Source organism: Ursus americanus, chromosome 25 (genome assembly GCF_024610735.1).
Source record: "Ursus americanus isolate L20-20 chromosome 25, mUrsAme1.1.p, whole genome shotgun sequence".
In the NCBI taxonomy this organism is placed as follows: Eukaryota; Metazoa; Chordata; class Mammalia; order Carnivora; family Ursidae; genus Ursus; species Ursus americanus.
Genome location: NC_142151.1, coordinates 15,339,461 through 15,350,348, shown reverse-complemented (window position 1 = coordinate 15,350,348; position 10,888 = coordinate 15,339,461). Strand labels below are relative to the sequence as shown.

The 10,888-nt window shown below is 40.6% G+C and overlaps 1 non-coding gene across 1 annotated transcript; it reads left to right on the top strand.

The window, feature by feature from the left end:
* Window positions 1-1,812: 1,812 nt before the first annotated feature.
* On the top strand, window positions 1,813-1,914 carry LOC123781803 (U6 spliceosomal RNA). Its single transcript, XR_006776816.2, has one exon. It is a non-coding gene; the product is annotated as a U6 spliceosomal RNA (small nuclear RNA).
* The last annotated feature ends 8,974 nt before the right edge of the window (window positions 1,915-10,888 follow it).

The window sequence follows — 10,888 nt, the reverse complement described above, 5'->3', positions numbered from 1 at the left end:
CAATGCTGCTATGAACACTGGGGTGCATAAGGCTCTTCTCTTCCCTATGTCTGTATCTTTGGGGTAAATACACAGTAGTGCAATTGCTGGATCATAGGGTAGCTCAATTCTTAACTTCTTAAGGGACCTCCACACTGTTTTCCAGAGCGGCTGTACCAACTTGCATTCCCACCAACAATGTAGGAGGGATCCCCTTTCTCCACATCCTCTCCAACAATTGTTTTTTCCTGCCTTGTCAATTTTTGCCATTCTAACTGGCTTAAGGTGGTATCTCAGTGTGGTTTTGATTTGAATTTCCCTGATGGCTAATGATTTTGAACATTTTTTCATGTGTCTGTTAGCCATTTGTATGTCTTCATTAGAAAAGTGTCTGTTCATATCTTCTGCCCATTTTATGATTTGTTTATTTATTTCTTGTGTATTGAGTTTGAGAAGTTCTTTGTAGATCTTGGATACCAGTCTTTTATCTGTAGTGTCATTAGCAAATATCTTCTCCCATTCCGTGGGCTGCCTCTTAGTTTTTTTGACTGTTGCCTTGGCTGTGCAGAAGCTTTTATATTGATAACGACCCACAAGTTCATTTTTTCTTTTGTTTCTCTTGCCTTTGGAGATGTGTCATGAAAAAAGTTGCTGTGGCCGATGTCATAGAGGTTGCTGCCTATGTTCTCCTCTAGGATTTTGATGGATTCCTGTCTCACAACGAAGTCTTTCATCCATTTGGAGTTTATCTTTGTGTATGGTGTGAGAGAGTGGTCAAGTTTCATTCTTTTGCATGTAGCTGTCCAATTTACCAGCACCATTTATTTTGAACAGACTGTCTTTTTTCCACCAGATGTTTTTTCCTGCTTTGTCAAAGATTAGTTGCCCAAAGAGCCGAGGGTGCATTTCTGGGTTCTCTATTCTGTTCCATTGGTCTATGTGTCTGTTTTGTGCCAGCTGTCTTTCTGATCACAGCTTTGTAGTATAGCTTGAAATCTGGCAATGTGATTCCCCCAGCTTTGCTTTTCCTTTTCAACAGTTCCTTGGCGATTCGGGGTCTTTTCTTGTTGCACACAAATTTAAGGGCTGTTTGTTCCAGTTATTTGAAAAATGTCGTTGGTATTTTGGTCGGGATGGCATTGAAAGTGTAGATTGCTCTGGGTAGCACGGACATTTCCTGTGCTGCTTCTCACCAACTTGCTGTAAGTCAGAGTTTCCCACAAGCACCTCCTTGAGTTCAGTTAGTGCGCTCGAGCAGCTCACAGAACTCAGAAAAACCCTTCCTTACAGTCACCAGTTTGCTTTAAAGGACAGAGATAAGCAGCCAGATGGAGAGGTTCATAAAGTATATATACTTTTTTGTGGTGTCTTTGGTTTTGGTACCAGGATAATGCTGGCCTCATAGAATGAATTTAGAGACATTCCTTCCTCTTCTATTTTTTGGAATAGTTTGAAAAGAATAGGTATTAACTCTTCTTTAAATGTCTGGTAGAATTCACTTGTGAATCCATCTGATCCTGGACTTTTATTTTTTGGTAGTTTTTTTATTACCTATTCAATTTTGTTACTTGTAATCCATCCATCTATTCAGATTTTCTATATCTTTTTGATTCAGTTTTGAAAGATGGGTGGCTCAGTCAGTGAAGCATCTGCCTTCGGCTCAGGTCATGATCCCCGGGTCCTGGGATTGAGCCCCACATCGGGCTCCCTAGTCAATGGGGAGCCTGCTTCTCCCTCTCCCCACCACCCAGTCATGCTCTTTCTATCTCTCTCTTTCAAATAAATAAATAAAATCTTAAAAAAAAAAAGAAAGAAAGAAAGATTGTGTGTTTCATGCTCACTTTGACAGTACATATACTAAAATTGAAATGATACAGAGATTAGCGTGGTCCCTACACAGGGATGACATGCAAATCCACAAGATTATATATTTCTAGGAATTTACCCATTTCTTCTAGGTTGTCCAGTTTGTTGGCATGTAATTTTTTAATGATATTCCCCTATAATCCTTTATATTTCTGGGATATCTTTTGTTACTTCTCCTCTTTCATTTCTGATTTTATTTATTTGGACCCTTTCTCCTTTTTTTCCTGATAAATCTAGTTAAGGTTTTGTCAATTTTGTTCATCATTTCAAAGAACAAGCTCTGGCTTTTATTGATTTTTTTCTATTTTTTAAAATCTCTACACCATTTTTTTCTGCCCCAATCTTCATTATTTCCTTTCTTCTACTCATCCTGGGTTTTGTTTGTTCTTTTTTTTTTTTAGTTCTTTTTGTTGTAAAGTTAAGGTTTTCATTTGAGTTTTTTCTTGTTTCTTGAGGTAGCCCTGCCTGTGTTGCTATATACTTCCCTTTTAGAACTGCTTTCACTGGGTCCCAGAGATTTTGGGCTGTTTTTTGTTTTTTGGGTTTTTTTTTTTTTCATTTTCATTTGTCTGCATGTATTTTTTGCTTTCTTCTTTCGTTGCTTCATTGACCCATTGGTTGTTTAGTGTTATGTTGTTTAGTCTCCATGCGTTTGTGTTTTTTTCCAGATTTTTCTTGTGATTTATTTCTAGTTTCATACTGTTGTGGTTGAAAAAAGATGCATGGTGCGTTTCAGCCTTCTGAAATTGTTGAGGCTTGTTTTATGGCCTAATAGGTGATCTATTCTGGAGAATGTTTCATGTGTACTTGAAATGAATGTGTATTCTGTTGTTTGGGGATGGAGCGTTCTGTATATTTCTGTTATGCCCATCTGCTCCTTTGTGTCATTCAAAGACATTGTTTCCTTTTTGATTTTCTGTCTGGATGACCTATCTACTGATGTAAGTGGAGTGTTAAAGTTCCCTACTATTATTGTGTTATCATCAATTTCTCTCCTTACATCTGTTAATATTTGCTTCATGTATTTGGGTGCAAAGATATTTGCAATCATTTTATCCTCTTAATCGCTTGAACCTTTTATCATTACGTCATTCCCTTCTTTGTCTCTTGTTATAGTCTTTATTTTCAAGTCTATTTTTTTGATAAAAGTATTGCTACCCCGCCTTTTTTCTGCCTCCATTTGCAGGGTGAATGTTTTTCTATCCCTTCACTTTCAGTCTGTATGTGTCTTGGGTCTGAGGTCAGTCTCTTTTGGCAGCATATATATGTCATGTTTTTTTTATCCATTCCACCACTCCGTGTCTTTTGACTGGAGCATTTAGGCCATTTAATTATTGATAAGTATGTACTTATTGCCATTTTTAAAATGTGTCGCTGGTTGTTTTTATGGTTCTTTGTTACTTTTTTCTTCCCTTGCTCTCTTTCTTTGTGGTCAGTGAGTATCTGCAGTGCTTTGTTTGGCTTTCTTTCCCATTATGTTTTTGTGTATTTGTCACAGGTTTTGGGGTTGTGGTCACCATGATGTTCACACACAACATCGTAAGTAAATAACAGTCCGTATTAATTTGATGGTCATTTAAGTACAAACATATTCTAAAATAAAAACAAAACAAAACAAACAAAACACTGAAGAAAGAAAAAATCTTTCTCTTTTTCCTCTTTTCTTCCAAGTCCCTTCTTCACATTTTATGTATATGTCGTCATATTTTACATCTTTTTATTCATTTTTTTTTTTTTAGATTTTATTTATTTATTTATTTGACGGAGAGAGAGAGACAGCCAGCGAGAGCAGGAACACAAGCAGGGGGAGTGGGAGAGGAAGAAGCAGGCTCCCAGCAGAGGAGCCCGATGTGGGGCTCGATCCTATAATGCCGGGATCACGCCCTGAGCCGAAGGCAGACGCCCAACCGCTGTGCCACCCAGGCGCCCCATTCATATTTTTCTTATGTCTAGTTGTGGCCATTTCTTTTCCATTTAAAAAAGCCCATTCAACATTTTAAGTCTGGTCTAATGGTGATAAACTCCTTTACCTTTGGTTTGTCTGGCAAGCTCTTTATCTCTCCTTCAAATCTGAATGATCACCTTGCTGGATAGAGTATTCTCGGTTGTAGGTTTTTTTCCTTTCAGCACTTTGAATATATCATGCCACTCCCTTCCTGCTTACAAAATTTTGCTGAAAAATCAGCCGACAGTTGCTGTAGGCAACTTTTATTTTTCTTTTGCTGCTTTTATGATTTTCTCCTTATCTTTAACCATTGACATTTTCATTATTACTTGCCATGGTTTGGACTTCCTTGGGTTCATCATGTTTGCAACTGCCTGTTATTCTTGAACTTGGATGTCTATTTCCCTCCCTATGCTAGCGAACTTTCCAGTTATTATTTCTTCAAATAAGTTTTCCACAACTTTCTCTCTCTCTTCTGGGACGCTTATAATGTGAATGTTTATTCCCTTGATGTTGTCCAAAAGATGTCTAGCCTCATTTTTAAATTTTTTTTTCTCTTTTTGCCATTCAGCTTCTGTGTTTTCCATTCCCTATCTTCCAGATCACTGTCCATTCTTCTGCACCCTCTAACCTATTGTTGATTCCCTCTAGTGTGTTTTTTATTTCAGTTACGGTATTCTTCAACTCTGATTTTTTTATATTTTCTATCTCTTTATTGAAGGTCTCACTGAGTGTTTCCACGTTTTCCTCCAGCCCAGTGAGTGAGTATCTTTATAATCATTATTTTAAATTCTTTATTAGGCATATTACATATCTCCGTTCCGTTTAGTTCTTTTTCTGAGGTTTTCCTTGTTCTTTCTTTTGGAGCATGTGCCTCTGTCTCCCCATTTTGCTTGACTCTCTGTGTTTATTTCTACAGATGAGGTGAAAAGGCTACTTCTCCTAAGGCTGAAGGAGTGGTCTCGTGTATGGTGTCCTCTGTACAGCCTGTGTGTGCTTGATGACTTTTGCAGGCTGTCCGGAGCTACGGCTGTATATGCTAATTACTCTTGTAAACCATGGCTTTTTACAGAAAGAATAAAGAAAAACAATGATGATGATGATGATGATGATGATGATAAAAGAAGAAAAAAATGTAAAGAAAAGAAAATAAAGAAGAAAAAGAGAACAAGAAAGAAAATGACAAAACCAAAAAAAAAATAAGAATAAAAACAAAACAAGACAAATTTTTAAAGTAAAAAAAATAATAAGTGAAGGGGCGCCTGGGTGGCACAGTGGTTAAGCGTCTGCCTTCGGCTCAGGGCATGATCCCGGCGTTATGGGATCGAGCCCCACATCAGGCTCCTCCGCTATGAGTCTGCTTCTTCCTCTCCCACTCCCCCTGCTTGTGTTCCCTCTCTCGCGGGCTGTCTCTATCTCTGTCGAATAAATAAATAAAATCTTTAAATAAGAATAATAATAATAAGTGAAATTTGAAATTTTTTAAAATGTCAAAAGCCACAAAATCACAGCCTGTTCTTTGGGTGCACCACAGGGTGGCTGAGGTGAGCTTGTGGACCTGGTCCTGCTGAGGTCGCAAGTGCTCTGGGAGCTGGACCTCGCTTTGATCTGGGCTTTTAGGTGGATGAGGAGAGAGCTTTCCCACAGTTCCTCAGCCCTTTTAAACCTCAGCTTTCTTTCTGTGCCTCAGTACAACTGGGGCTGGTGTGGACTTAAGGACCCTGGGCTTGCTGAGGTTACAAGCTCTCTGTGATGACTGGACCCACCAGTTATGGTGTCTGGACCCACCCATTAGTTCCTTGGGACCCTCCAATTATGGAGTCTGAATCTGCCTTTTATGGCAACCAAACCTGCACCTTACGGTGTCCAGACACTGCTCTGGTCTGTGCTTTTAAGGTGGACAGGGAAAGAATGTTCCCGCAGTTCATGGGTGCTTCTAAACCGTGGCTTTTTTTTTCTGTCTCCCAGCACAGCTCAGGCTAGTGTGGGCTTGTGGACCCTGGGCTTGCTGAGGTCGCAAACTTTCTGTGCCAATCTGACCTACCAGTTATGGCATCAGGACCCACTAATTATGGCATCCCAACCCGTGCCTTATGATGTCCAGACCCTGCTCCAGTCAGGGCTTTAAAGTGGCATGGGGAGAGCCCTTCCACAGCTCCTCGGCCCTTTGAAAACCCAGCTTCTTTTTCTGTGCCCCAGCGTGGCTAGTGCTGTTGTGGGCTTGTGGACCCTGGGCTCACTGAAGTCCCAAGCTCACTGAGACAGGCGGACCTGCCCCTTCCGGTGTCCAGACCCTGCCCCCGTCTAGGTGGGGAGAGAACACAAACCATATCCATCTGACCTGGAAAGCTTTCCCTCAGCAGAATTCTAGTGCTGTCTCTTTTATATGCTAGTTGCTCTTTTAAACCAGGCCTTTTTTTCCTGTGCCCAAGGGCAGAGGGATTTGTTCCAAGGCCTCAGTACTGTCCCTCCCCCACTGCGTTTGCAGCCTCAGGGATGGGGGGTGGGGATCCCTTTGTTGCTGAGTCTCCATCTCTCTTGCTGTTCATTTGCCATTCTCTCTACCTTTGGTTTCTCCAGATCTGTTCCGTCAGCCCTCAGTTCTTCAGGAGGGACTGTTCTATTAATAGGTATAATTTGGTGTATGCCCTGAAGGAGGTGAATTCAGAGTCTTCCTACAAAGCCATCCTGAACCAGAACTTCCTAAGGCGCTTTAAGGCACCGCCTCATTAACATAACTCAGGTATGGTTGAAAGGGGCTGGTTTGGAATGACAACAGACACCCATTTCACCCTTATGGCTCTGGAGCTATTTCAGGAACTGGAAAAGATGCCCCTAAAGCTCTTAGCACTTAAGAAATTACAAAGGGTTTAAGAGTGTGTGGCACAAACCACAGACAAGAGCAAATATATATTTATTATACATCTCGATACCATAGGAACACACACAACAGAAGTTGTTCTGTCAAGAATGTTGAGGAGGAAGTTCACAGTGGGTAAAAGATGATGAAAAAAGGCGTTCCCAACACTAAGGTCTTATACTAAGAAGAAGAAGAAGAAGAAGAAGAAGAAGAAGAAGAAGAAGAAGAAGAAGAGGAGGAGGGGGGGGGAGGGGAGGGGGAGGGGCGGAAGGAGAAATGAGAAAGTTTAGATAACAAGTTTCATAATGAAATGATTCATCTCCCAAGTATCGTTACAAATCTGTCGAAGTAATGGATGCAAGGGCCTCCTGAGATAGTACACCTCTTCTGTGATTTCCCTGCCAACACTCTATGACCTGAATCTCATCATCAGGAAATAATAGATAAGCCCCAACTGAAAGACATCTACAAAATAACTGGAAGCGTCAAGGTCAAAAGCAATATGGACACTGAAGAAATGTTCCGATTTAAAGAGACTAAAGACGCTCGAAAACTAAATGCAAATGGTGATCCCGGAAAAGAGCAAGAAAGGAAATTATAGGAAAGGTTGATGAAATTTGTGTATGGACTATGCATAAGATAATAGTGTTCTATAAATGTTAAATTTCTTGATATTGGTCATTGTATTGTGGTTCTAAAAAAGAACATCCTTGTTCTTAAGAAATAAATTCTGAGGTCTTTAATGGTCACGTGTGTTAATTAAAGAAGGAGGCCATCTGACTGAGATGGTTCTAATAGCTTAGCAGCCTAGCAAGCAAGCCAAAACCTAAGTGCACAAAGACCTCCAGGTGAAGAAATCAAAACGTAAGGACAACCAGTCACAAACAGCCAATTAGTCTTCCCTAATGAGGCAAATTCTTAAGCTACAGCCAATCAAATAATGTCTTGCTTTGCTTTCACTTTTTCCTCTATACAAATCTTGCCCCTGGCTCCTGTTGGTGGAGGAGCTCTCCTAATCACTTCTGGGCTGGTGCTGCCTGATCTGAATCTATTTTTGCTCAAATAAGCTCTTAAAAATTTTAATATGCCTCAGTTTAATTTTCCAGTGGGAGATGATGTCTGCAATTAGTTCTCGAGTGGTTTAGAAAAAAGAGAGAGAATGATAGATGAAGCAGGGCAAAATCTCAAAATCTAAACATATGTGCTGTCTAACGGGGGTACAGGATATGAGAGGTCCTTGGACACATGCGAGTTCCTTGCACAGACTTGCGACATTCCTGTAAGTTTAAAATTTTTAATTTAAGCGAGTCATGCTCACTTTTATAAGGGTATTGAGGGTAAAAGAGAACCGACAAGTTAAAATGTTAAAACCATTCTGAATTACCAAAGTTGGGGGTCTCCATCAAACAACCCTCCTTTGGACAACAAGGACTTCTGGCAGTAAGATATCCTCGTTAAATTGACACAGGTCCCAAGGAGTTTAATGAGATCCAAACAGGAAATACTAAGTCTCATTTCAAAACCTTTAGGCCGGTGGCAAAATATACAATTCTCCCTGGACAAGACCCTCTAGCAATGACTTCAACCTATGCTCCAAAAGTAGCTGTAGAAAACTACTCTAGATGTTTAGAATTTATTCTAGAAAATGGGCAAAACCTTTCCTTAAACAGCTGTTTATTTAAAACATTAATAAAAAGTATCTTTCACTTTGTTGGATACTCTATGAGTTGGTCTTTACAAATCTGAGTAGAGCATAAAAAGAGTCAACACGCCTTGAGAAACTGCTGTCAGTGGCAGTTAGGAAACAGGAAACTGAGGAATAGAGAGGTAAAAGACCTTGCCCAAGGTCAAACATTAACGATGGGATAGAACTAGGAACTGAACTAAGGTGTCTCTCTCAAGAGCCTGTGTCCTATTCAGTAATCAATCTGCTTCCAAGGCAGTATGGTTCATGGATCCATTCCATGATATTTTATCGAGTATCTCAATTTCACTGCCGTCACAGCCCTCTAAGAGTGACGTCATCTCCATTTTTACATGTGAAGAAGATGGACTGAGGACTAACATAGCTTGTTCGAATTCAAAAATACTAGGAAGAGGTGAAGGCAAAACACCAACACAGTTATGTGCAATTTTACCCATGAAGACAGCAGAAATAGGTTGCATTTTGAAGAACTGGGTATCATCAAGAAAATGCTACCGGAGTGAACTCCAAGCTCTAAAGTAATTAATATTAAATTAACACATGGAAACAGGAAACATGGGAACTTGGAACACATGGAAACAGGAAACATGGAACACATGGAAACAGGAAACATGGGAACTTTCCTAAAACAGCCCCTAAGGCAAAAGATTTTTTTTTTACTGACTTTAAACATTGTCAGAAAATAGTTTCCATTATCCAAAAATGTACACACACACATCAGACCTCTTGTCTTTCCCTATTTCATTTTATTGTCTGTGTTTCCTCATCCTTTCCTCCGTCCCTCCCTCCCTCCCTCTCTCTCACTGGTTCTGTCTCCGTCTCTCCCTCCCTCCCTTCTTTCCCTTTCTCTCTTCCTCCTTGAAATTCTGGACTGTTGTATAAAAAGGTTACGAAGGCTCCTGCTTCCCCCTAGTGGTATGTGTCTAGAAGTGGCAGTCACATTAGGAAAATCAGCAAAACTTCACAGACAGTAGGAATAAAATGACACTTCGACTCCTTTAGAGTTTTTGGAGGCAGGGGGCCAACGGGGTGAGAGGAAAGAATCTTTGATCACTGACAGTCTGTTTAACCTCACACAGCCTCACGAAATGCACCTGTGATGTGGAAGTTAGACAATCCCCTTCTCACAGTTGTCTTGTGGGTTGAGATAAGACCTATACTAAAGGGGGGCGCCTGGGTGGCTCAGTCGTTAAGTGTCTGCCTTCGGCTCAGGGCGTGATCCCAGAGTCCTGGGATCGAGCCCCACATCAGGCTCTTCCACTGGGAACCTGCTTCTTCCTCTCCCACTCCCCCTGCCTGTGTTCCCTCTCTCGCTGGCTGCCTCTCTTTCTCTCTCTGTCAAATAAATAAATAAAATCTTTAAAAAAAAAAAAAAAAGACCTATACTAAAGGGTCTTGAAACACAGTATACTCCCGATAAGAGATAACTATTATTTACTTTTGACAGATCTGTAAGGTTAGGAAACAGAGGCTCAGCACAGCTTCTTTATTTTCTTAAGTTAACTCAGCCAGCAACCTGTAGGACTAAACCCATAACTCAAGTTTTTAGGCGCCAGTGCTCTTCCTCACACCTCAATCCTCCAAATGAATAGTTTATCGATAATGAGGAAACTTAAGAATCTTAAAAGTCTTAAAAGGGTTATTTCAGACACTACCTGTGTTTTCCATTAAATTAAAAAAATATGCATGTCAATGATCTGTGGTCATATCTCCAGAATGGGGTCTTAGAGTTTCAGGAAGAGAAGTGCACAAAGATTTATGTCCAGAGGCGCCTGGGTGGCTCAGTCGGTTAAGTGTCTACCTTCAGCTCAGGTCATGATCCCGGGGTCCTGGGATTAAGTCCCGCATTGGGCTCCCTGCTCAGCGGGGAGTCTGCCTCTCCCTCTCCCCCACACCCTTCCTCCTACTTGTACTCTCTCTATCAAATAAATAAATGAAATCTTTTTTAAAAAAAGATGTTATGGGGGCGCCTGGGTGGCGCAGTCGTTGAGCGTCTGCCTTTGGCTCAGGGCGTGATCCCGGAGTTCTGGGATCGAGCCCCACATCAGGCTCCTCCGCTGGGAGCCTGCTTCTTCTTCTCCCACTCTCCCTGCTTGTGTTCCCTCTCTCACTGGCTGTCTCTCTCGGTGTCAAATAAATAAATAAAAATCTTTAAAAAAAAAAAAAGATGTTATGTCCAAAACACATTCACAGGTCAATATATTTATTCAATAAACCTTTGTACAAATAATGATAATTGTTTTTATTTCTTCATGTCATTTATTTCTCGGTACCAGATGCTATCTTAAGAATTAGGAACAGATCAAAGCATTCAATGGGGTAGGTACTATTATGTTCTAGTCACTGATCAATCCGCTTCTGAGACAGATCCGTGGATCCACTCCACATTTCACTGCACGGTAGTACCTCGCGTGGACTATTGTGCAACAGTGGAAAAAATCAGGTTTTCAATAATTATTAAATTATATAGAGATGTGCTTACATTAAAAATGTTAAGGGAAAAAATAGTATGAAAAGTTGCATACTATATTAT